Below are 27593 nucleotides of genomic sequence, written 5' to 3'. Positions count from 1 at the left end.
TAGACAACTTCAAGCACAGAATTGGTTCCTTGAAAATTTAAACAGCAACAGGTTCTGTGTAAAGGCAGATAAATAGGGGGGGGGGGGGGGGAATGAGATAGTGTAGACCACCAGTTCCCTCAAACTTTCTCCACTGTTAATTCTGATCATGGCTTATCGTCCACCTCAGTCCTTATTCCTATCTCCCTATACGCTTAGCTCCTTTAGGCTTGAAGAACTATAGTTCAATATATTCCATGTTTGGCACACAAATAACTTCTGTAGCAGAGAATTCCACAAATACCCTGCTCCATTGATGAAAAACATTCGTCTAAACTCAGACTAACCCGGCATCTTGACTGTTTTGAAAAGTCACACAATGCCAGGTTATATTCAGCAGGTTTATATGCAAACACTAGCTTTCGGAGCGCACATCTCACCACCTGAAGAAGGACCAGCGCTCCAAAACCTAGTGATACAAATAAACATGTAGGACACTAAACTGGTGTTTTGTGATGTTTTTAACTTTGTCCAAACTTAATACAACACCTGCTCCTACACTTCCTCAGAATATGACTGCCTGGTCATCGGAAACATCGCTTCAGCAATTATAGTCGCAAGAGGTTTGGGGACATTACCAAATCCATGTGGCTTCATATTTAACCTTCCATCACGCATAATTCTTTCCCCAAACTGTAATTCCTTTATAAATAGTATTTACCTTCTGTGGAGCAAGATTCACAGACTTTAAAAAGATCAGCTACACTGTGGAACAGCAAAACAAAATGTGCCGTACATTAATTATTTCCTGGAAGTCTCGAATCACACGACACTGAATTGGTGATGCTTTCGCACATTAAATAATGTCGGTAGAAAAATGGAGCAACCCGTAAAATGGAGAGATTTTTAAATAAGTTGCCAGTTTTGTTTCTTTTTAGAGTTCTTCATGCACTGTGTTGTCAGTTGCAACATTTTTAGGACAGTTGGTACAGTAGGCTATTCAGCCCCTCGACTGATCGGTGAACTAACTTAGTACACACTTTTTTTTGTCTATATCTATTTATGTCTTCATTTAACAAACAATGTCGATCTCACGGAATTAAAAACTGATGCACAATTAACTTCCATTTGTGGAAAAGAGTTCGAAATGTCTTCCTAATACCGCTCCTGAATGCTGTAGTCCTAATTCTCAGATTATGTCCCCTAGTTCTCGTTCTACATATCCTGTAAATAATTTACCTTCAAGTACCCTGTCTGGTCGGGTTCAAGTTGTGAAGTTTTCCGTCAGGTCTCACCTTAAGTTTCTACATTCTACAGAGAATAACCTTCATTATTACAATCTATTCTTTGTAACTTAAAATCTGAAATTGTCGTACATTTGATATAAACCAAAGTTTTATGCCCTCCAAGGCCAATGTGTCCTTTCAAAAGTGCGATGCCGTGATCTGCTCACATTCCTTCAAGTGGGATTCTATAAAAGACTTGTCTTACGGCATTGTGACTTCTGCGTCCCTGTACTCGACACTTTCATGTATAATACAAGCATTCAATTTGACTTTTTAGTAATTTTATCCATTCTTTGAGGAAATGTAACTCTGTTGCTCTAATCAAGCACAGAGTTCCAACTAGTACCGCACTGGATAGATATCCAATGAATACTTTATTTTCATCTGTGAATTTTTTTACACTAACGTGTTACATTTCATTGATATCGCTTTATGTCCATTCTGTCAACAGTAGATGTAGATTTTCCGAATTCTCACAAGTTAATTTGATATTTTTGTATTTATCATTAAGTAGCAATATAAACTGTCATTGTTTCACAGACTGGTTTATTAATTGCCTGTCCATTTAACCCCTTTACAGTAAACGTTGTGACGATTGCGATCATGTTGCGAGGTAAATGTGGTCTCTCGAAATGTATTACCCTGTACCTGGTACTGATGGCAGTGGCTGACCTTCTGGTGATAATCTTCGACCTGGTATTGAGGCACATTCCAATTGTTTACCGCAAACACTTCCGGTTCCTGAGGAAATCACGGATCTGCAATGTCCATGCGGTCTTCCTTTACGCTGCCAGTGACTGTTCTGTTTGGTTCACCGTGAGTTTTACTTTTGATCGATTCGTGGCTATTTGTTGCCGCAGGCTGAAAACACGCTATTGTACTGAGAAAACAGCGGCTTTGATTCTCGGAACTGTAACTGCCCTCAGTTGCCTAAAGAATACTTTCTGGTATTTTATGTTGACAGATCAATATTTGGTTAAGAATGACCCTTGGCTTTGTGCTATCACAGAGAATGCATTGTTATCACAAGTCTGGGGTTCCATCGAATTCCTTCATCACATTCTAACGCCTGGTGTTGCCTTTATTCTTATTCTGCTGCTTAATGTCTTAACAGTCAAGCATATTTTAATGGCTATTCAAGTTCGCAAAAGACTTGGCCTTCACCACTCTGAGAACAGTCGCAAAGAACCAAAAAAAGAGACCCGAAGAAAATCTATAATTTTACTCTTTGTAATCTCAGGAAATTTCATCCTACTTTGGTCCACATTAATGATATATTTTATATGGAACCGGATGTTCCGCCTGGGATATAAGTCAATGTACCTACATCGTTATGTACGGGAATTAGGATTCATGCTTCAGCTCCTCAGTTGCTGCACAAACACTGCAATTTATGTGGTGACCCAGTCAAAGTTCAGAGAACAGCTAAAGATAATGGCTAAGTCTCCATTGACGTTATTGGGAACTCTCACAAAATTTATATACAGAGTAAAAATGTAATCGATGAGCATCAAATGTAGTGATTCTGTTCATATCTCCTGTGGGGTGCGAAAATATGCATTTTTATTTGCCTGTCTATACTCTCTTGGAGTTTTGAATAAATGTATGACACTGTCATTAGTTATTTCTGCCCAATGTGAACGGTCCTCTATCTCAGAGTTCAGTCAGTTCGTATCGCTGGTTTCAGGGATAGTGGCACAGAACGTTTGATTAACTCTTGTCTGATACCTTAGAAAGGGAAACCATTGTTGAGCTTTTTTTGTCTGCTCCTGGATCGTTATCAATGTTAACGTTAGGCTATATGGTTTCCATCTGCCATAACAAAGCCGATCTCATGTGCAGACACCGTGGTTGTAAGTTCACCAGAAGTATGAGGTAAATTAGACCTTCAGAACATCAGGTCCGCTCCACCACTTAATGACTTCATGTCGATCTGATCGTGCGTAAATACGCTTTTATGCCTTCATTCTGAACCAAATCAGCTGAAGAAAATGGAGATATTAGTTTACAAGATAATGGATTACAGAATGTGTCGGAACAGTTGGATAGAGTGGTGAAGAAGGCATACGGTTTTCTGACCATAATTAGATGTGATGTGGAATGGAGGTGCAGAGCAGTCTTGTCTTAATAAATATTCGTTAGTCCATTGTGTTCAGGAATGCAGTGTGCAGTTCTGGCCGCCACACTATCAGAAAGACATGATTGCACAGGAACAATTTCATTCGGATGCTGCATTGGATGAAAGGTCCTGATTATGGTGGGTGACTGGAGAGGCTGGGTTCGTTTTAATACAGCAGATGAATCTCAGGATAATCTGATTGCTGTTTATTAAATTACTGATAGTATGGACCGAGTACATGGTGACAATCTCTTTGAATGACAGACATGTTGAATACGCGAGGGTATTCATGTTTTAAAAGGGATGTAAAGTTTTGTTTTTACCCAAAGTGCGATAGAAATATAGAACTTATTGCTTAACAGAGTGTTGGAGGCAGATTGTAGTAAATATACGTGACATGGCAGCGCTGGTGTTGGACTGAGAGAAGTGGACAAATCTAAAAGTTACACAAAACCAAGATACAATTCAATATGATTGTTTGCAAGTACAAGCTTTCTGAGCACTGCAGCTTCACAACGAGCTCCGAACGGTGGTACTTGCAAATAAATCTGCTGAATCCAACCTTGGTGTTGCGTGATTTTTCAAAGAAATATCTGGACAAAGACTTCAAATGCTGGGTCAAAGTCATAGTGGACGGAATGAAGGGAAATGGGTTTTTAAATTGTTATTGTTTGTTGCATGGTATCAACATGGTGAGCCAAACGGCCTGTTCTTCTGCTGTATGTCACCATATTCTACACTCTCACAAAACAAAGTATATTTTAATCATCCATCTAGTACAGTGCCCTCAGTATCTTATATGCTTCAATTGAGTCATCACTATCTCTTCGAAACTCCAGAGGATAATGCGCTAAACATATCAATCTTTCATCATAATGTGATCCTCTCATTCCAGGTATTAGTCTTGTAAATGTTTTCTGAACTGTTTTCAACATCTTCGTGTAATTACAGTGCCGTATTTCACCAAACAAATCGATTCCCTGTATAACTGATTCATATCTTCGCTGCTCTTACACAACAGCATTTAAGCACTAACAGTATAAGACAATAAATCTGAGGAGTACAAAGACTGTAATCAGCCAATTCAAGAAGTTTGTTGCTAATGTGATCATTCTGAAATCAAATTTCTCGCCAATTTCCCAACATGACCGCACCATTCCTGATGAAAAATCCCTCTCTTTCGTCATCAAATATACTAAACGTTCAAACATCAAAAGCCTTCAGTGAGAGAGAATACACCAGAGTCACTCGTCTCTGAGAGAATAAATGTCTTCTTTACTGTCTTAATTATACGACAGCAATTTTGACATGGTGAGTCGATGAATCGGTAACTCTACTATCTGCATGTCATTGTGAGTGCGTCACAGCTTGTGTAATTGTGTATGTGTGTGTTCGCGTATGCAACATTTTGTATCTGAATGTCTCGTTCTGAATTTGCTAAGTAAGGAATACGTTGATGTCTGCATGCCTGAACATGTGTGTCTCTGAAACATTGTGGGTATTTACCTGTATCCGTCATTGTGCGTGTTAATGTTTGTGTTTGTGTATATGTTTTATTGTGAGAGCGTCAAAGAACAAAGGATAAATCGGGCAGTCCAGCACAGCAGAGGAACAGATTCTTTTTCCCTTCAAAAATGTGCCCATTCGATGATGCCTTTCTAAACGGAAGCTGTTTTGCCTCTACGTGATCCATGACCTTCTACTACACTATCCAGTTGTATATTTATCAGAGTACATTTCAATGTCTGCTATTGACTACGCCTCAATCACCTCCTCTGGCAGCACATTCCAGGCACTTAACTACCTCTATGAAATGTCTACTTCTCACTTTCAACCGTGCCCCTTTTATCTTAAAACGATAAACTCTAATAATTAAGGATGCTGGGAAAATATTCTGACGGTCCATTTCATCCACAACTGCCATCTGTTTTTGAAGTTCTATTATGTTGTCCCTTCATCCTGCGAAGTTCAATTGTCCAATCCGTGTTCACACTGAATACCCTCCAAATATATACCTTCCTGCTAAGACATTTCTTTTATCTCTCCAAATCCTCCACATCCTTCTGGAAATGGGGCCAATAGATCCTTGCACAATATTTCCAATGTGGCCAATCTAAAGGTTTTACAGTTGCAACATGACTTGCCATTGCTTTACTGTATGTCTCGATCAACGACGGCCAGCAAGTCAATTGCATTCTTGAACATTTCGTCCACTTGTGTTGCCGTGTTCAGGGAAATATGCACCCACATGACTCGTTCCCTCTGTGTATTGACACAATGAATGATTCTGTGATTTTATGTCTACTTCCTTCCTGGATTAGATCTCCTTAAATGCGTCACCTGTATTTGCCAGGATTAAACATCCATCTGATATTTTTCAACTTCAGTCTCCAAGGAACAGGGGTGTCGACATCTTAAGCGCAAATTCTTCATCAGGAAAATAAGTTGGTGGCCCCAAATTGACAAAGCTGACTGCCCAGTTGATTCATTGTCTCAGCCTGTTATGCCTCACCGTAGTTATCTCCGAATACCTTGACACAACACTGTCTCCCTTGTTCCAGGGTCTCCCTATATACATTACATAAACCAAACACGTCCTCTCCCTCCTCCATGACTTTTGGTTTACTGACCACCAATGCCTCGTTTTCACGCTGAACATTCAGGCTCTATACACATCCAGTCACATGGCGAAGGCTTCCATGCTCTCTGTTTCATTTTCTTACGCCTACCCAAACAGTACTCTTGCACCAACACAATTATTCGTTTGACTGAACTAGTCTTCATCCTCAACAACTTCTACTTCGGTTGTTCTCACTTCCTCTAAACTGAAGGAGGAGCCACGGACACCTGCGTTGGCCTAGTCATGCACACCTCTTTGTCAGCTAATTGGAAATTCTATCATCCTGTTACACCCGCACCATTCCCCACCCTTTCCTCCGTTACATGAATGACTCACGTACTCACGTTCTCATGTATTCACGACGAGGTTGAACAATTCATGTACTTCACAAACACCTTCCACCCTGACCTCAATTTCACCTGAACCATTATGGACACCTCCCTTCTCTTCCTGGTCCACTTTATTTCCATTTACAGTGATCGAATCAATCAATATTGACATCTACTTCAAACCATCGACTCCCACAGTTACTGGACAACCTTCTCCCACACCTCCCCCTATCAACGCTATCCTCTCCTCCCAATTAATCTGCTTTCACCTCATCTGCTCCCAGTAAGGCCAATTCCATCATCGATCATCCCAGATGGCCACCTTCTTCAAGGACTTTATTTTCACGCCTCACTGGCATGTTGTCAACACTGCCGTCTAAGCAGATCTCCTCCAAATCGGGTACCTCCGCCCTTGAACCTCACCCCACTCACTGGCAATAAGGACAGAATCCCTTGGTCCTCACCTTCCACCTCACCAACCTCTGCATAAAACAAATCATCTTCTGTGATTTGAGTCAAGTAGAAACAAACCCCACCATCATAGATATATTACCTCCCCACCCTTATGTCTCTTCTGTAGAGAGCATTCCCTCTGCATCTTTATAGTTGGATCCATATCCCCGACCAACACACACTCCACTCCGAGTACCTTCCCTTGACAGTGCAAGAGGTGTAAATCTTGCCTCTTGAACCTCCCGCAACTTTCAAAGTGATCATGGCTTAACATCCAAATTAGTCTCTTTTTCCTGGTCTCTCTGCATATCTTAAATCATTTTAGTGTAAAGAAATACTTCTTTCAAACATTCAATATTTTTGCCTTAAGTTATGTTTTCCATGTGGAGTCTTACACAAGCTTACCATTCTATAGGTAAAGAGATTTCTCCTCATCCCAGCGCGAAATACAATCTTTCTTATAACTCTTAGAACCACGGTTGTGGATGCTTTGTGCATTATGGAAGTCTTTCTGCACGAACCCTGTCAACATTAAACATAGAACATAAAACATAGAACAATACAGCACAACACTGGACCTTCCGCCCTCGATGTTGTTCCGATATTTTATACTACTCTAAGATCAAACCCTTCATTGCACTATTTTCCATGTGTGCATCCAAGAGTAGCATAAATGTCCTTAATGTAACAGACTCTACTTCTACTTATAGCAGTGCATTTCACATACCCACCACTCTCTGCGTAAAGACCCTACCTCTGACATCTCCCTCAAACCTTCATCCAATTAACTTAAAATTATGTTCCCTCGTGAGACACATTTCTACCGTAGGGAAACGTCTCTGGTTATCAATTCCATCGATGCCTCTCATTATCTTGTGTACTTCTGTCCAGTAACATCTCATCTTTCTCATTCTATGAGAAAAACATTTGCTCCTTAAACCTTCCTTAATAATACGCCCTACAGTATAAGTAGAATGACGGCAAATCTCCTCTGCACCCTCTGTAAGGCTTGCACATGCTTCACGCAATGAGGTGAAAAAAATGAACACTGTACACTAAATTTGGTCTAATCAGGGCTCTCCAGACCCGCATCATAACCCTTAGGCTATTAAACAGAATCCCCTTGCTAATGAAACCCAACACGATATATGCCTTCCACACAACCCTGGCAACATGAGTGGCAAAGTTGAGGGATCTCTGGATATTGCCAACAATATCTCTCTGTTCCTCCACAAGGCCAAGAATACTGCCTTTATCCGTGTGTTCTGCACTCCAATTCAACATTCGAAAATGAATGACTTCACACTTTTCCAGGTTGAACTCCATCTGTCATTTATCAGCCCAACTCTGCATCCTGCCAATTTCTTTTGCGAACTACAACAGCCTTCCACCCAATCCATCACCATTCGGATTGCCGTGGTATCAGCAAACTTTCTAAACCACCTCATCCAAATCATTTATAAAAATCACAAAGAGCAGAGGTTGAAGAAACAATTCCTTTAGAACACCACTGGTCACCAAGCTCCAGAATATTTTCCATTCACGTCCATCCTCTGTCTTCTACTTTCTATGGGCCAGCCATTTCTCTATCCAGTTGGGAATATTCCCCTGTATTTCATGCCTCCCTACATTCTAAATGATGAGACTATGGGGAATCTAATCAAACACCTTGCTAAAGTTCATGTACATCACATACACTGTTCTACCTTCAGCAACGTGTTTTGTCACATCCCCAAGCAATTCAGTAAAGTTTATCAGGCTGACTTGCCCCTCAGAAAGACATGTTGACTGTCTCTAATAAAACTATTGTAATCATGAATTCTTGTCTTCCAAAGTCCTCTTGAATACTTTGCCCACCACAGATGTAATAATGTCTGCTCCATGATTCTCAGTATTATCTCTATTCCCTTTGTGGAACAAGGGAATAATTGTTTCCACACTAAAATCTTCCAGCACTACTCCAGTGGACATTGAGGAAACAAAGACCAACGCCAATGGCACAACAATCTCTTTCCTCTCTTCCTGAAACAATTCAGGGTAATTCACGACAGGCCCAGGGATTTATCAATCATTAAGTTTTTCAAAGGTTCTAGCACATCCTCCTTCTTAACATCAAACAATTCAACCATATCAGTCATTTTCACGATGTCCTCAGAAAAGTCAAAGTCCCTCTCAGTAATGTATACTGAAGCAAAGTATTCATTGAGGACCTCCCATACCTCCTCTGAATCCAGGCGCAAATTTCCTCAATTATTCCTGACTAGGCGAACCGTCACTCTGGCCAACATCTAGTTCCTGACGTAAGTGTCAAATGCCTTCGGAATTTTTTAATCATGCCCGCGAAAGCTTCATCTTGCCCCATAGAGCATAGAACACAGAACATAGAACATTACATCACTGCAGGCCCCTCCGCCCTCGATGTTGCGCTGACCTGGGGAACGAATCTGAATCTCATCTATCTGACAATATTTTATTTTCATTCGTATGCCTTTCCAATAAGCATTTAAATGCTCTTAAAGTTGGTGAGTCTACTAAAGTTGCAGGCAATGCTTTCCACGCCCTTACTATTATCTGAGTAAAGTAACTACCTCTGACATGTGTCCCATAACCATCACACCTCAATTTAAGGCTATGTCCTCTCGGGCGGGCCATCATCATCTGAGGAAAAAGGCACTCACTGTCCACCCTACCTCTCACACTGGTTATCTTGTATGCCTCAATTAAGACATATCTCAAATTTCTTCTCCCTCATGAAAGCAGCATCAAGTTCTTCAGTCTTTGCTCATAAGACTTTTGCTCCACACTCACAAACATCCTCGTAAATCAGTTCGGAACCCTCTCCACAGCTTCCACATCCTTCCTATTATGTGGTGACCAGACCTGTACGCAAAAAACCAAGTGCGACTGCACCAGACTTTTGTACAGCTGCAGCAGGACCTCGTGGCTCCGAAATGCAATTCCTCTCCAAATAAAAATTAAACTATAATGACTTCTTAACAATGCAATCAATCTGGTGTTAACTTTCAGGGCTGTATGTGGATGGACCAAGATCTCTCTGCTCATCTATACTACCAAAAGTCTTACCATTATTTCAGTACTTCGAATTCCTGTTGCTCCTTCCAAAGTTAATCACCTGACACGGTTCTGCATTTAGCTCAATTTGTCACCTCTCAGAGCAGTTCTGTCGCTCATCTGTGTCCTTCTGCAAGCTGCAATATCCTTCTGCACTTTCCAGAACTCGACGGACCAGTGTCATCCACAATTTTACTAATCCATTCTTTCATAGCCTCATCCAGGCCATTTATATAACTGTGAAACAACAGTGGCCCCAAAACAGGTTCTTGCGGTACAACACTAGTAATTGAATTCCAAGATGTATATATAGCATCAACCATCACCGTCTGTCATCCTCCAGTCAGCCAATTTCTGATCCAAAACGCTAAATTACCCTCAATCCGATGACTCTGTATTTTATGCGATTGTCTACCGTCGGGAAATTGTCAAACGTCCTACTGAAATCCATACACACTACATCAACCTCTTTCCCCTCATGCACCTGTTTGGTCACAATTTCAAAGAACTCAATAACATTTCTGATGCACGACCTACCCTTTACAGAAGTGTGTTGAGTATCCCTAATCATGTTATTCCTCTCTACATGATTATAAACCTACCTCTTATAATCTTTTCCAACACATTACCCACAATCGAAGATAGGATCAGTCACTTCTAGTTCTCCCCAATCCATTCCTCAGGTCCCAGACTATCTTGCAATCCTTGCCGCCACAACCTTAAGTAAGTTTCATTCTTCCTCTTGACTAGATATTCCTCATCACTTTTCGCCAAAGATTCTTTCAACCTACCATCTCTTCCTTATCTCTTTTGGACAAACATATCCAGTGCTGTCAGCAAATGGTTCCTGAACCACCTCCACATTTCTTTTTTGCATTTTCCTGAAAATGTCTATTCCCAATTTCAGAGCTCCAGTTTCTAATTAATAACATTGTAATTATCCTCCAACGAAATGCGTTCCTGATGTAGGGCTTTTGTTCGTTATGTATACTCTCGTGCTCCTTGAATGCCGCCTGTTGGCGGTTCATTTCCAGCACGACACTTTTTGACTGACTTCGGTGTCTGCAATCCTTACTTTCTCCCAATTAAATGCTCTCCTATACCGTCCTCTCCTATCCCCATCCATGTCTATAGTAAGAGTAATGTTGTTGTGATCACTATCACCGGTATGCTTTCCCACAGAGATTTGTGACAACTTGAATCGTTTGTTGTCAAGCACAAATTCCAATATGGCCTCCCCACTCGTCGGCCTATCCACATATTGAATCAGCAACCTTTCCTTGATACACATGACAAAACCTGCTCCATTCAAACTATTTGAAGTAAGGAGGTTCGAATCAATATTATTGAAGTTAAAGTCACCCAGGACAACAAATCAGTGACTTCTGTACCTTGCAAACTTTGCCTCCCGACCTGTTCTTCCATGCCTCTGTTGCTTTTAGCGGGACTACCGAAAACTCCAAGTGAAGTGATTACTCCTTTACCACATCCCTTTTGCGTTTAAAACATCTAAAGCCTGGGACATACAACAACTATTTCTGCCACTGTGATATCTAATTTCCGTAATTGCCTCAACATCGTAAATCGAAATACTCATACATGTTCTAATTTATTCTCCCCATTCCTGATATGTTTTGCATTACAATAGAATCATTTCAAACTATCGCACTGACTGGACCTTTGCCCTATCAACTGTTTATCGTTCCCCACAAACTCCCTGCAAACTGTAGCTGACTGCTCACGACTTCCTCCATATTCTGATCTGGAGCTACGGTTTCCAACTTCTTTAAATCGAAAAACGTCAACCCACCACATTGACTGCACCTTTGCCCTATCAACTGTCTATCCTCCAGCTTAGGCTCCATCGACCATGTCAAGTCCAGTTCCAAATTATACGATTCAGTGGGATCACACCTTGCCCTCATTTTTCTAAACGTCAGCGAATATAACTCTAATGTATTAATACATCAGTCTTGCCATCCAAGGAAATAGTCTGCGAAACATTTGCTGCACTAACTTCACACATCCTTCCTCAGAATATGATTTGGAGATGCCGGAGTTGGACTGAGGTGTACAAAGTTAAAAATCACACAACACCAGGTTGTAGTCCAACAGGTTTAATTGGAAGCTAAGGTTCTTCCAATTAAACCTATTGGGCTACAACCTGGTGTTGTGTGATTCTTCAACTTTCCTCAGAATAAGATACCAAATCTGCACGGAACATTGAGGCATTCTTAACCAAGAACTTAACAAATTACAGCAAGACACCCTTGCTGTTGTACGCAAATCTTCTCACCATGAAAGATAACATATTGATTGTCGTCTGCGCTCGAAATGCTTACATTCAGCGACTTGTGTTTGAAAACATCTAGGTCTAGCTGAACTTCTGTTTGTTACAACAGACCACAAAATGTTGCTGGGGAGAAAGGGAAGTGTTAATCAGTGATTAAATTAATAAAATGACTATTGTCCCTCTGTCATTATTCCCTACCGCCCTACAACGCATTCTTGATTATTTACCTCCAACTGTATTGCAGATGCATTTGAGAAAGCAACAAAAGAACAGAATAATATTTAAATTGAGAAAAACAGGAGAAAGCCGCATCACAAATGGGCTTCAAGGACTCGTAAACTAAATACAGGCAGCTAACACAAGTTGCAACATATTTTCAGGGCTTCTAATGGAATGTTGGCCTCATTTCAAGTGGAATGACGTATAATATCAGGAAAATCTTATAGAAACAGATTAACATATTGATGGTACCAATCCGGAGAACTTTGAGCAGTTTGCATTCTCTTATTTAAGGAAAGTTTTCCTTCTGTGGAGGAAGTTCAGAAATGTTTCAATAGGATGACACATGATAAGTAAGGTTTGCCTTATACCCAAATGTTTATTCGGACTGCACATTGGTGTTAAGAATGAAAGGTAATGTCTTTGAAACTTGAAAGGTTTATAAGAGATCAGACAAGTTAAAGGAGAGTTCCCGAGCGTCCAGGACCAGACGCAGTCATTTCGCAATTAAGGTGCATTAATTTAAGGCAGAGATGAGGGGAAATATGTTTTTGAATCTTTGGAATTCAATGCCACAGTCAACTTTGAGTGCAGAGTCCACCTATGTATGTTTACGACTGAGATCTTCTTGCTCAGAATATGAAGAACAAAGAAGTGGATGGAAAGAATGGATCATGTTGATTTATAGAGAACATTAGAATTGCCAAATAGCCTATTCGTATTAACATTTTCTGTCTTTTTATGCTTTACAAGTATTTCAAAAGTTACTGGATTTAGGATCATGAGAGTCATGGTCAAAACGTATTGTAACAAACGAGGAAGTCTGTTTCCAACTGAAATATAACTTCACTTCTTTTTTGCCACCCACGAAGGTAACGCAGTGACGATTGGAGTCCTGTCTCAGTAAGGTGCCACTTGTGTTACATACGACCTTGCCCTCATCTCTGTCTACTGAACACCCACTAGTTATTACCCTAGACATAATATTGAGAGATATCCAAATTGTTTATACGGCTGAACCTTTTTTTATTCTTGAATATCTCCATATTTATAATATCCATTATGTCTTGATATGTTGTGTCAGAGATCATAGAATTCCTGCTGTGTGGAAACAGGTCATTCGACCCAAGAAGTCCGGACTAAACCACTGAAAAGTCACATATGCCGACACATTTTCTATCATCATATATTTACCCCAAGTGATGCACTTGAACGACACATCTCCAAACACGACGGTCAACTTCACATGGCCAATCCTGCTAAGCTGCACATACTTCCATTATGTTTGTTGCTTGTGCTCTGTTGTATTTGAAACGGAAAGTATATCATTAAATATCAATCTTCATGTTTATCTACTCGAATTGGGTTTCATGCTTCAGCTCCTCACTTGCTGCACAAATGCTTTAACGTATGTTCTTACCCAGACTAAGTTCAGACTACAGTTGAAGAAAGAATTATTTGAATTCAATTGCTAAATTAATAAAATAACATAAAGAAAAGTTAGTGGTCTAAGAACATCAGACCTAATAACCTCTGCAAGTGACTCGCCCAGGACAAAAGACTGGAATTCAGTCGAGGAAAATATATTCTCGGCGGTTAGTGAGCTTTACATAATGGAATCATTCGGATCTCATCAGTGTTCAGTGACAAGTACAGCGTGGACACGTATTAATCACTTCAGTATCCTCTCTGCAATCAGTCTGCTTTCCCTCAAATCAGTTCTACAGAGATCGAACATAAAATTTGCTTCCCTCGCAGTGTATGACAATTTACGAGTAACTGGTACTGGTAACAACAGACAATCTAGACACCAAAGTGAATGCTTTCTTTGTGGAACATCGATGAAGAACCCATCAGTTTGTATCAGCTCCTGAAATAGCTACCCAGATACACCCGTTCTCTTTCCCTATCTCTGTCACACTTTAGTTTAATCACTTTCAAATACATAATCAGCTCCCTTTTGACATTTTCGATGGAAACCAATTTCCCACTCGCTCAACTAGCATATCCCAAATTCCAATTATTCATTGAGAAAACAAATTCATCCTCATCTCATTTCTAGCTGCTTTGCGAACAATCCTGAAATTTTGACCCCCAGTTACTGACATACAACAAGAGGAAACAGGATATCCTTCTGTGTGTGTCAAAATTTTCATCACCACATTATGGCATATGTTAATCTTCTCTGCTCCGTGGGAGAATCTGCTCAATTTCGAAAAATTTTCTTGCATCTATATTCTCCCATTTCTGGTCTCCTTCAAATAAATCTATCTTGTGCTCTCATCAGGGATTTCACAGCTTTCCTCAAATAACACACGAGGAACTGCTGAGGATCCGGGGATTGTATTCGTTGGAGATTAGAAGATTAGGGGAGATCTAATTGAATCTTATAAGATTACACATGGCTTGGAAAGGGTGGACGGGAGGAACTTGTTTCCGTTAGGCGAGGAGACTTGGACCCGTGGACACAGCCTTAGAATTAGAGGGGGTCAATTCAGAACAGAAATGTGGAGACATTTCTTCAGCCAGAGAGTGGTGGGCATGTGGAATTGATTGCCGCTGCGTGCAGTGGAGGCCGGGACACAAAATATCTTCAAGACAGAAATTGATAAATTCTTGATGTCACAAGGAATTAAGGGCTATGGGGAGAATGCTGATAAGTGGATTTGGTAAGTCAAGCCCATCAGCCATGATTGAATGGCGGAGTGGACTCGATGGGCCGAATGGCATGACTTCCACTCAGATGTCTTCTGGTCTTACGGTCTTATGGTAAGGAAATGTGATGTAGGAATATGTGGACGAGACAGAAAATTGACACATGGTAACAAACATAGAATGGCCACAATAGATTCAAAATGTGCCATAACGACTCTGGAGCATGCCATATTCTTGAAATTCTCCTTTATTGCTCATAAGTACATGCCTCCACTGAGCAGCACAGATGAATAAAACTCTCCTTTCTTGCTTGTAGTATATGAAATCGTCTGCTACTGGGATGTTCTTGTTCAGTCTGTGTCCTGCTATTAAATGGAATTTCTCTTGCATCTGTGCCCGTCTGGACAACCTTGTTGTCAGAATCGGCGACCTCAGACGAGAGGTTTATACAGGAGCACATGGAACGATGAGCACATATGATTCTTGAATTCACTGCGGAGGCTGTGTGAGGATTGACTCCCCGAATCACTCTTGTTGACATCACATTTGTCGTCACAAGCTTAAAGAACGCTGGGGTATACCCAACAGGTCTCTGTCTACTGAGAGAGAGAGAGAGAAACAGAGTTAACGTTTCGCCTCTGGTGTGGCCCCTCTAGCAGAACATGTGGGGGGAGAGAGAAAGGGAGAGGGAGAGAGATAGATAGATAGAGAAATATGGGGGGAGTGAGTGAGTGAGACAGATAGAAATGTTGGATATAGGTAAATTAATGTTACTTCTGCAATTATAATTGCTTATACAAAGTAAATGAACTCACACCAGTGTGTAATTGTTTCAGCCAAGATCTGAGTCTACAAGAATGGAAACTGTGTGGAGGAAATGCATAATTGTTTCTTTTTGTATTAGCTAAAATATATGCAAGAAAGAAACGGGACTGCATAACAATTGTAGAAATCCAGGCACTAGATAAGATGCTGTGAAGAGAGGCAGTTAAACTAAATATGCCTGCCTAAACAGTAGGTATAAACATTTGATTCCCACTTTTACGGAAACACAGGAACAAACCCCATTTAAAGGGGCTTAGTGATAAGATGTTGTGAGGGGCAGCACAGATGGAAGGAGTAGATAATGATAAGGCAAGGATGTGCCCACAGCAGGATGAGGTCAAATGGCCTTGTGAGACCAGGAATAAGCATTTTGTCACAGACAAGACCGGATAAGACAAGAGATAAACAGGAGTAATGGGTACTGGTCTTAGGGAAGTGGAGGATGTAAACGGTTTGGCGGGGGGGGGGGGGGGGGGCGTGCAATGAAATAAGAAAAACATATGTAGGGACCAAATTATATAAATATCGAGTATTTGTTGAATTCAGTGTGTTTTGTCCCTGCCTTGTGGACATCGCACCCACTGGCAAGTGTGAACTAAATGACACTGCTGATTCAGATCTTGTCTCGGACTGAAATTATTGAAGTGAGTGAGCTTTGTTTCTCACAGAAACATAGATACAGAAATATTCTTGATAGTCACCTAGATAAAAGCTCATGGCAACTTCACAGGAATGGGGTTAGAATCAAGTCAGACATGAGGAGGATTTGATTGAGACTGACAGGATACTGACAGGCTTGGATGGAGTGGGCGTGGGGAAGCTGTTTCCACCGGTAGGAGAGATTAGCACCGGAAGGCACTGCCTCAGAGTGAAGGGACGACCACGCAGATCTGAGAAGTGGAGAGATATCTTCAGCCAGACGGTACAGACTGTGGAACTGATTTCTGTGCAAGGTTGTGAAGGTCAGGCAATTGAGTATATTTCAGTCCTGAATATCTCCTTTTATTTAAACTATGACCCTGGGTCTGGACTCCCTCAACATGGGGAGCATCCTTCCTGCACCCAAGCTGTAAAGTAGTGTTAGAATTGCATTATTTTCTATGTGGTCTCTCCCGCATTATTCCAAATTTTAGTGAATGAAATCCTAACTGACTCAATGTGGGCTTTTACATAAATCTTGTTATCCGAACATTCAATATGGAATACTTCATTGTTCTCCCTCGATTGCAGGAAGATCCTTCCTCAGTTAAGAAAATCAAATCTGCACGCAGTATCCCACGTGAGCCCTCACCACCGCCCTATATAACTGAATGAAGACATCAAAGTTCCGGCATTCGAATGCTCATACTATAACAGTGACACACCTTCCTAACTGCACGCTGCACCTCCACACGTATTTGCAGAGATTGGTGCATGAGGGCACTCAGATCTGATTGAACATTCCAATTTTAAAAACTGGAAATTTGGCGAGAAGTTTGTGAATTCCTATTTTTCGCTGCAGTGTTGATTACCTCATAATCATTCACAATGTATTGAATCTTCCATGCATTTGCACGCTCATTATCAGTGTGTGTGCATGTATGTGCATTACTGCTTGTGTGTAGTGTAAGTGATCCTTTGCCCTTCTGTAACTGTGCATAAGGCACCACCGTTTGTGATGCTGTATCTGTGTATCTGATTGTGAGCGTATTTCTGTTTGTATGTGCATCTGTTGTATGAGCCTGCATGTATCTCTGATTTTCTTTGCCTGTATGCATGGGTATATCTGTGTGTATGTGTATCTATGTATGTGCGCCTGTCGATGCGGGAGTCTGCATGTATCCCTGTTTGTGTGTGTGCGTGTGTGTGATAGTGTCATAGTATTTATCTCTTTGCATTTCTGTTCAATTTTGTCTGTGTTGTTTTGAAGTACAGCAATTGAATTAGGGATCAAAGCTTCTCTCTGTCTGTCTGCTTGTGTTTGAAATGGTACAATTCCATTCTCTGCTGACATTTCCACATCACTACACAGACGTCAGATTTGTTTAGAGGGAAATGCATCAAATGCCCTCAATCGTATTAGACTGCACATACGTTTCGTTCTTCAAGGAATGTCTTTGGAAAAAAAGGGCAGTTTCATCCAGTCCCTGAGATATTAGCAGAAGGAGATGAAACTGTCCATTGCAGCCTCACCACGTCGATTCGCTCTTTTTAAGGACATTTCAATCCTTCATGATATATAATTTGGAAGAAGGCAGTACAAAACATTGGAAGTTACAGAAAGGGCAACAAACTTATCTGATCTTTTTACAAATTCGAAGGTGATTGGATGCAATTGTAGTGGGGATACCTTGTAATCCGTGCACTTTGTGTCACGAAGACAAATTCAGAAAGAAGTCATTTCCACATTGCAGATGAAGCACAAGCATTTTTCCAGATAATCTAAGCTTCCACAGTAAAATGGCAGTCCACTCCACACCAGACTTGCCCGTGAGTGAGTTTTCATGATGCTGTCAGCTGCTGTCCGTTCTCTCTTTCTCTCTCTCTTTGACTGAATCCAGAATGGTTCTTTACCCTCTGCTGCCGACAATGCAGTGCCATGCGGAGGCCAGCAGAAGGTGGCATCGCATCGCTTTCGACACAGAAGAGGCAAGCCGCCCCGCCACACACATACACACGCACCAAAGCAGAAACATTGAAACTTTGCTTTGCATGGGACAGTGTGTAATGTCACATTGTATCCTTTGCGGTCCTCACTCCTCTGTGTTTGAATATGCAGAGTAATCCTTAATTTGTGAAAAAAGAGTTGAGTGATTAGAAAGCATTGCATATTCTAGTATGCCCTCCTCTATGAGATCCGTGATGGAGATACGAATATTGTGTTTGATGCTGAACAGAGAGTGCCCCGTCTAGGCGCACCACATACACCATCTCACTCAGTAACTAAATACTTTCATAAGATATCAACCCTGTTTAATAAGACATCCTCCTCTTAGAATATTTGCACCAATCTCTTCATTTTGTCTTACTTCTATTTTCATTTATCTGTGAAGAGGTGATTATTCAGCAGATAAAGTGTCACAGTCTGATCATTTTTCTCCTGATCAGATGGGCCAAGTTACAAATAGAACATAGAACATAGAGCATAGAAAAATACAGCACTGCACAGGCCCTTCGGCCCTCGATGTTGAGCCGATCCAAGCCACCTACCCTACACTAGCCCACTATCCTCCATATGCCTATCCAATGCCCGATTAAATGCCCATAAAGAGGGAGAGTCCACCACTGATACTGGCAGGGAATTCCATGAACTCACGACTCGCTGAGTAAAGAATCTACCCCTAACATCTGTCCTGTATCTACCACCACTTAATTTAAAGCTATGCCCTCTCGTAATAGCTGACTCCATACGTGGAAAAAGGTTCTCATGGTCAAACCTATCTAAACCCCTAATCATCTTGTACACCTCTATCAAGACACCCCGAAACCTTATTTTCTCCAATGAAAACATCCCCAAGTGCCTCAGCCTTTCCTCATACGATCTTCCTACCATACCAGGCAATATCCTGGTAAACCTCCTCTGCACCCATTCCAGTGCCTCCACATCCTTCCTATAGTATGGCGACCAAAACTGCGCACAATACTGCAGATGCGGCCGCACCAGAGTCTTATACAACTGCAACATGACCTCAGGACTCCGGAACTCTATTCCTCTACCAATAAAAGCCAGTCCGCCATATGACTTCTTCACAGCACTATTTATCTGGGTGCAAACTTTCAGAGATCTGTTTACATGAACACCAAGATCCCTCTGCTCATCCACATTACCAAGTATCCGAACATTAGCCCAATACCCCATCTTCTTGTTACTCTTACCAAAGTAAATCACTTCACACTTAACTACATTGCACTCCATTTGCCACCTTTCTGCCCAGCTCTGCAGCTTATCTATATCCCGCTGTAACCTGCCACATCCTTCCTCACTGTCAACAACTCCACCGACTTTCGAGCAAACCTGCTCACCCAACCTTCTAGCCCCTCCTCCAGGTCACTTATAAAAATGACAAACAGCAATGGTCCCAAAACAAATCCTTGCGGAACACCGCTGCTAACTGCACTCCAAGATTAACCTTTACCATCAACTACTGTCCTCTGTCGTCTTCCAGCCAGCCAATTCCTAATCCAAACCTTCAACTCACCCTCAATGCCATACCTACGTAGTTTGTTCGGTACCCTACCATGGGGAACCTTATCAAACGCCTTACTAAAATCCATATATACCATATCTACCGTTTTACCCTCGTCCACCTCCTTAGTCACCTTCTCAAATAATTCAATAAGGTTTGTGAGGCACGACGTGCCCTTCACAAAACCATGCTGACTATCCTTGATCACATTATTCCTATCCAGATGTTCATAAATCCTATCCCTTACAATTCTCTCTAAGACTTTGCCCACAACAGAAGTGAGACTCACCAGCCTATAGTAACTAGGGTTATCCCTACTCCCCTTCTTGAACAAGGGAACCACATTTGCTATCCTCCAGTCTTCTAGCACTATTCCTGTAGACGACGAGGACATAAAAATCAAGGCCAATGGCTCTGCAATCTCCTCTCTTGCTTTCCAGAGAATCCTAGGATACATGCCATCAGGCACAGGAGACCTTTTCACCCTTTCCAGAGTTTCCAACACCGCTACCCTACATACCTCAAAGACATCCATTCTATTTAATTGTGACTCAATATTCACATCAGTAACAATGTCCAGTCCTGAGTGAATACTGACGAATAGTATTCATTCAGTGTCTCCCCAATTTCTTCATGCTCCCCATGCAACTTCCAACTCCTATCCTTGACTGGACCTATTCCTACCCTAGTCATTCTTTTATTCCTGACATACCTATAGAAAGCCTTTGGGTTTTCCCTAATCCTCACAACCAAGGACTTTTCATGTCCCCTCCTTGCTGCTCTTAGCTCTCTCTTTAGATCCTTCCTGGCTACCTTATAACTCTCAATCGCCCCAATTGAACCTTCATGCCTCATCTTTACATAGGCCGTCCTCTTCCCTTTAACAAGGGATTACAATTCCTTATTAAACCACGGCTCCCTCACACGATCCTTTCCTCCCTGCCTGACAGGTACATAATTATCAAGGACACTCAATAGTCGCTCCTTGAACAAGCTCCACATATCGATTGCTCCATTCCCTTGAAGCCCACTTTTCCAAGCCACGCATCCTAAGTCATGCCTCACCACATCATAATTTCCCTGCTCCCAGCTATAACTCTTGCCCTGTAGTGCACACTTATCCCTCTCCATCACTAGAGTAAAAGTCACCGAATTGTGGTCACTGTCCCCAAAGTGCTCACGTACCTCCAATTCTAACACCTGGCCTGGTTCGTTACCCAGAACCAAGTCCAGTATGGCCTCACCTCTTGTTGGCCTGTCTACATATTGTGTCAGGAAACCCTCCTGCACACATTGGACAAACACCGAACCATCTAACGTACTCGAGCAATAGCTTTCCCAGTCAATATCTGGAAGGTTAAAGTCCCCGATAACAACCACCCTATTACTTTCACTCTTCACCTGAATCATCCTCGCAATCCTTTCTTCTACGTCTCTAGGACTGTTTGGAGGCCTGTAGAAAACTCCTAAAAGGGTGAGCTCCCCTTTCCTATTTATAAGCTCAGCCCAAACTACCTCAGATGTCGAGTCTCCTGCGCGCCTTTATAGGAAAAGACTTACCCAGGTAAGCTTGCGCTACGCCAGATTCCGGGTCCGCTCCGCGCTTTTTTTAAACAACAAAACTTTCAAATTTAAACCGTTAAACAAACGTCACCGAGCCTTCAAGGAGCCACTGCCATTCAGCCCTTACCTGCTCCACTTTGACTGATGCTGTTGAGTAATTTCAGATATCAAACCCCTTATACATCAGCCCACTTTATTACCCGCTGCACTGCTACACATTCTCTGCTTCTGATTCAGTCTCCCTCTATCCTGTCTCACACCCTATCAGTCAATCTCGCACAGCCTCTCGTATCCTCACTGTAAGCCATCAGTCAATATTCCCTTCTGATAAGCTATGGATGGATGTCGGCCCTTTCTAAGTTCATCTGCTCTCCACCTCCTAAACTGCCCCCTTCTCCCTGTCTAATGACTCCTTCAGACTAGATATACAAGTCCCTCTGTCTGCATCCAATCAAATATCTTCTCTTGTTTACACCCAGCCGCTGCAGTGGAGAACAGTATGCAACAGTTCGTGCAGAGATGAACTGATCTTTTGACTGACTGTTTTCATGCACAGCAAGATACCAGTACCCAGCTGTCGTTGACTGACCCCTCTGTAAGGAAGCTCATTTGTGCCACTTACTTCCTCACCACCACATATCTGCATCTCTCTGTCTCTATTCCCATTCATCTCCTCACTCACCCACTGTTTGAACAAGAATTGGATTAAGTTTAGGAGCGCTCAGAGACAAGTTGAAAACAACTCACCTGAAAATCACGGAACCATGAGACCAAGTGTAACATTTGGATCACATGGAAAAAAACATAGTCGATTGGATTTCCTGGAAAACACTGTACTGATTCCAGTAACTCGAACAAAGGGACATGGTCACCCAAGTTCCAGAAAATCCATGCACGATTTCCTTACGAAATATCGTAGACCAACTGTCTTCAACAGCTTCATCAATAAACTTTCCAGAGGAAATACATCCAGCCATTTCAATCTTCCTCTGTAACTCAAACGCCTGGCAAAACCCTTGTACATATATATTTTTAAGAGTTTCATTTTCATAAAATCCTCCCGAAAGTGGGAGACCAGAATAGCACAGAATTCGAGAAGTGCCCTAGAAATGTTATTTACAGCTGCAACATGACCTGCAACTCCTCTCTTCAATGTACTTAACGAAGAAAGGAAAGTGTATCAAACGCTTTCTTCATTATTCATTGTACATGCGACTCCACGTTTAAGGCAATATGAACCTGCACTTGTTTTTCAGAAAGCTCTCATGACCTTCCAGTAAGTTGTAAGTCCTGCCCTGATCTACCTTTCCAAAATGCTTCACCTCACATTTATCGAAATTAAATTCTATCTGTCACTCCTCACGTCATTTGCCCTGTGATCAAGATCTGGTTGTACACTCAGATAATCTTATTTGTTGTCCACTACATGACCAATTTTATTGTCATCTGCAAACTTACTAACCAAGCCACCTCAATTTGCATTCAAATCACTTATTTGAGCGAGCACCGATTATTGTGGAACAACACTGGACACAGACATCTATTCTGAAAAACAAAGCTTCACCAATCGGGCAGTGAGGGGCAAGCCGGAGAATAAACATGAGACAGAGGCATGGACACGTCTCGCAGTGTGGCATGTTCTTTAAACTGAGATGTTCATCTGGCAGTACTTCGGAATGAAGATGCACCATTCCGAGTGAGGCTCCTCACATCTCAGACAAAGTTCAATTTGGCAGATATCTCCAATATTCGAGCATTGTTTCCATGGAGAGGGACTTGTCATAAAGTCAGAGTAATTAAGAAGTTTTGCACGGAAACATACTCTTCAGTCCAACTGGTCCACACCCGACCAGAAATCCTAACCTTATCTCCTACCTTATGGCCGCATTTTGTCCATACTATATACCCTTCTAAATCATACACACATCCAGATGCCTTTTACGTGCTGCAATTGTGTCAGTCTCTACCATTTCCTGTGGCAGATCATGTGGCCTTCCATCTGAATAGCAGATGGAATTTAATTTAGGTGTTGTATTTTCGTGAAGCAAATAAAAGCAAGTTTTAGACAACATCGAGGGCCGAAGGGCCTGTACTGCGCTGCATTTTTCTATGTTCTATGTTCTATAATTCGTGTTAAGGTCCTGGAGAGAGTTGACGAACAGAGCGATCTAGACCTCCAGATTCATAGTTCCTTAAACCTCGAACCGAATGTAGACAAGATCATGAAGATGGCGTTTGGTTAGCTTCCCTATTTGGTTAGCTTCCCTATGTTCTAACAATTGAAGCGATTCTTGTGTTTTCCACCTCAAAACGTTCGTCATGAAAATGAGAACGGGAACTCACGCTTTGCCACCGATTGTACACAGATGGAATTGTATACGGATGGGGATATAGAAGGGCTTTTAAATACAGTTGATGGTAATGGAGGGACTATTAGGGGGAAGGTCACAGCTTGCAGTGGAACTGCAATGTGGAGGGAAGTTACACACCTATTTGTAACTTCCTTCTCACCTTCTCAGGTAATCGGCATCAATCGATGTGTTAACAACACTTCTCCCCACTCCCTGATGGAGTCTCACACCGAGTTGTTGTACACAGCGAGCTTGTACATAGTTGAATGGGCCTTTTGAATATCTGCCTTCATACACAGAAAGATCCCAATCTTCAGGTATTGTCTGCTTTTCCTCAGTGTTAAACATATTTTACCTTAACAACCCTCATCACTTCAGTCCACACAACATTGGAAAAAAAGTCTAGGGAGCAATCAGGAACAGGAAAATGCAAAAGTACACACAGTGGCATGGAGTCCAAATCTACCCTAGTCAAGGGGACAGAGCTGAGAGATTCAATGCAAACGAGGAAAGAGACAGTGGGGGAAAAAAACAGGTATGCAAAAGCAACAGAAAGAGAGCAAGAGAGAGCATGACAGAAAGAGAAGATGAGAACACAGGGAGAGTGTGAGAGAGGCACAAAAGTAAAGAGAGAAAATCCAGGCAGATGAACAGTCCCTGAGCATTTGCCCCAAGAAATGCACCATTTCATATTTTCTTATAAGGGGTGCTGCTTACCACATGATATATTGCCCTGTGCCACATTCTGCCCGTCATGCCGTCTCTCCTCCTATTCTCAGTACACAATACACCATCCATGTCGATCTCTATGCCCACCCCTCTTTTCTTATTTGCCTCACATTCTCTCATTGTCAACTCAAACGGCTCTACCCCAGGAATAGGTGCATGAATGGAATACATGATGGAAAGTGTAGCGTTTGATTATAAAAATTGAAAGTGGTCAGTTGGTGAAAGGTGGTGAATGTGGTGGTAGGAGTAATAAGGAATTCCCTGGTCAGGAAATACTGTTTAACCTTAGTAATGATACAGTTAGATCTCGAATGGCAGTGTTGACTGTGTTCCAAATGTCAGTGGAGAATCAGCCAACTCAGGTGTTAGAGAATGCGTATCCTTTGATTTTTCTAATGGTCTGGAAACCGATTCACAAAGCCATATGTTGAAAGAGGAGGGGAAAGTACAGAATAAGGTTAAGCAAATTGAGCGTTAGTTACCAGAAAATTTGTTTGATCAAATTGGGAAGATAAAAACGGAACAGAAATTTATTTCAGAGAAATTCAGCTAACTTCTCGGAAGTAAATATGTCCCCGCGAGAAAATTGGATGTATTCATTTCAGAGAAATGAGCTGAATTAAGACTGAACGAGCGCAAACGTAAGCAGTTGTATCAACACGCACAGACAGAAGAAGAGTCTGAGTGTATTTCAGAATGTTATCATTGAAATATGAAGTCTTGATCAGGAAGTGGGAACAGTCACCGATTTAGTCTGTTGAAAAATATGCAGAAAGTCATGCAGTTGTTTTATTGGTGAGTTATAAAAAATACAGGTGTTCAAACCCCTGGCGCTACAAGAAATAAAACAGAAAAGCTGTGAAAAATCATTAACACTGTACTGTCCTCTGAATCACTTCCAATAGAGTGGCATTCTGATGCTATATAGACATATCTCGACAGTTATTCTGCTGCGATAAATTGCACATGATAGATCCACAAAATGTTTAGATTTTTGCTAAAATAGTTTTATTTGAGCAAAGAGGTTCAATTAACACATTGATAGAATTGATCCAGGTCTTGTCTTTGAACAATAAAGGAACAATCAACATTGCTGTGACATTCAAACGAGTCCTCATTAAACTGAAATAAATGCCATATCGCAGCAAGATGCCGCAGCAGCGGTGACTGAAGCAAGTGAGGATGAAGAACAGCTCTAGGGAACGAAAATCGTCGAGACAAGAAGTACTTCAGGGAGTCTCGATGCAACTGAATACGTGGCTATGCTGGCGAAACACATGGATGCGTGGAAGACATGGAGAGGGATGTGATAGAGCGATGCACCAAACAACAAGTAACTGCGTGTTTTCGGGGGCTTGTGTGGGCAACAACACTAGAGATATTTTAAAATGTGCACAAGAACGATGTCAATAAGTTACCAAATGATATCAGTGGGAGACAGGAATTGGACACACAGCATGTGTTGGAAGCCGTTCTGGATCAGCAAAATGAGGAATATTTTGTGAGAGTGCTCTGTCTGAACCCAACATTGGGATTGTCTATTCCACAGGCGTCATCTTTCAAAGTAGAAATGTCAGCAGAAAATGGTTGAAAGCAGCAGCGGCAAATGTCATGTTCTGGCGGTGTAATGTGTTCTCTGTGGCGTGGACCACTTATGGAAGCCAGGCATTCAAGAGTTTCCCTTACCTAAATTCAACGTAAGTGTGAAAATAAAAAAAAGAATGACCATGTAGAGGATGGAATCAGGGGCAACAATGCAATATTTGTAACATGTTTTGAGACTTACAGCTGTATTCGTAATATGGTTCCATTAGATGAGATTGCGTCACCTACAGCTTTGAATATTAAACAAACTGTTGCATACTGCAAAACCTGTCGTCAGATTTATAAAACATTTTCAGAGTTATATTGAATAAGTGTCTGTTCTCACAACATGCTATCTGATTGCCACTTTGCATCAGCTAAATGTGGAATGTGAGCTATTAAATTTTCCACCAAGAGAACATTCCCTAAATGACAGAGGAGGGGTACAGTAACGAATGAATATAAGAGATTACTGGCTTTCTCTATTCATGAACTATTACTCAAAATATTTCTGACATAAATACAAATAAATAAGCACATCTGACACCATCTCTGGGAAGAAATTAGACTTTAGGCTTCAAGTCGTTCATTAGAACCTTTTTGTGTGGCTTCCCTAGACTCGGACCTTTACTTCACTTTCAACCAACAGATACTGCCAGAGTTAGAACATAGAACATTACAACGCTGTACTGGCCCTTTGGTTCTTGATGTTCTGCCGACCTGAGAAACCAATCTGAAGTCCATCCATCCTTCACTATTTCATTTTCATCTGTGTGTTTCCCCAATGACTATTTAAATGCCCTTAACGTTGGCGAGTCTACAACTATTGCAGGCTGGGCATTCAAAATATTATTACGTTCTGAATAGCTTCAACAGTTGTCCTATATCTATCACTCCTCACTTAAAAGCTATATTCCCTCGTGCGAGCCATCACCATCTGAGGCAAAAAAAAGACTCTCAGTTTTCACCGTCTAACCCTTTGATTATCTATATGACTCAACAAACTCACCTCCCAAAATTATTATCTCAAATCAAAACAGCCTCAGTTCCCTCAATCTTTTCTTATAAGTCCTTCTCTCCATCCCAGGTAGCATCCTAATAAATGTCTTCTGAAACTTTCCAAAGCTCCCATATCCTTCCTATAAAGCAGTTACCGGTACTGTACGCAATATTCCAAGTACAGCAAAGTGCTTTTTCTTTGTAGCTGCATAATAACCTAATAGTCCGAAACTCACTTCCTCTACCCATAAAAGCTAGCATACCATATGCCTTCTTAACATTCCGATCAACCAGGGTGACAACTTTCAGGGACGATGTACTTGGACACCAAGATCTCTCTGTTCATTTCCA

This window comes from Hemiscyllium ocellatum, chromosome 41, assembly GCF_020745735.1.
Source record: "Hemiscyllium ocellatum isolate sHemOce1 chromosome 41, sHemOce1.pat.X.cur, whole genome shotgun sequence".
Lineage (NCBI taxonomy): Eukaryota > Metazoa > Chordata > Chondrichthyes > Orectolobiformes > Hemiscylliidae > Hemiscyllium > Hemiscyllium ocellatum.
The sequence above is the reverse complement of the archived record's forward strand: the minus strand, read 5'-3'. Positions refer to the sequence as shown.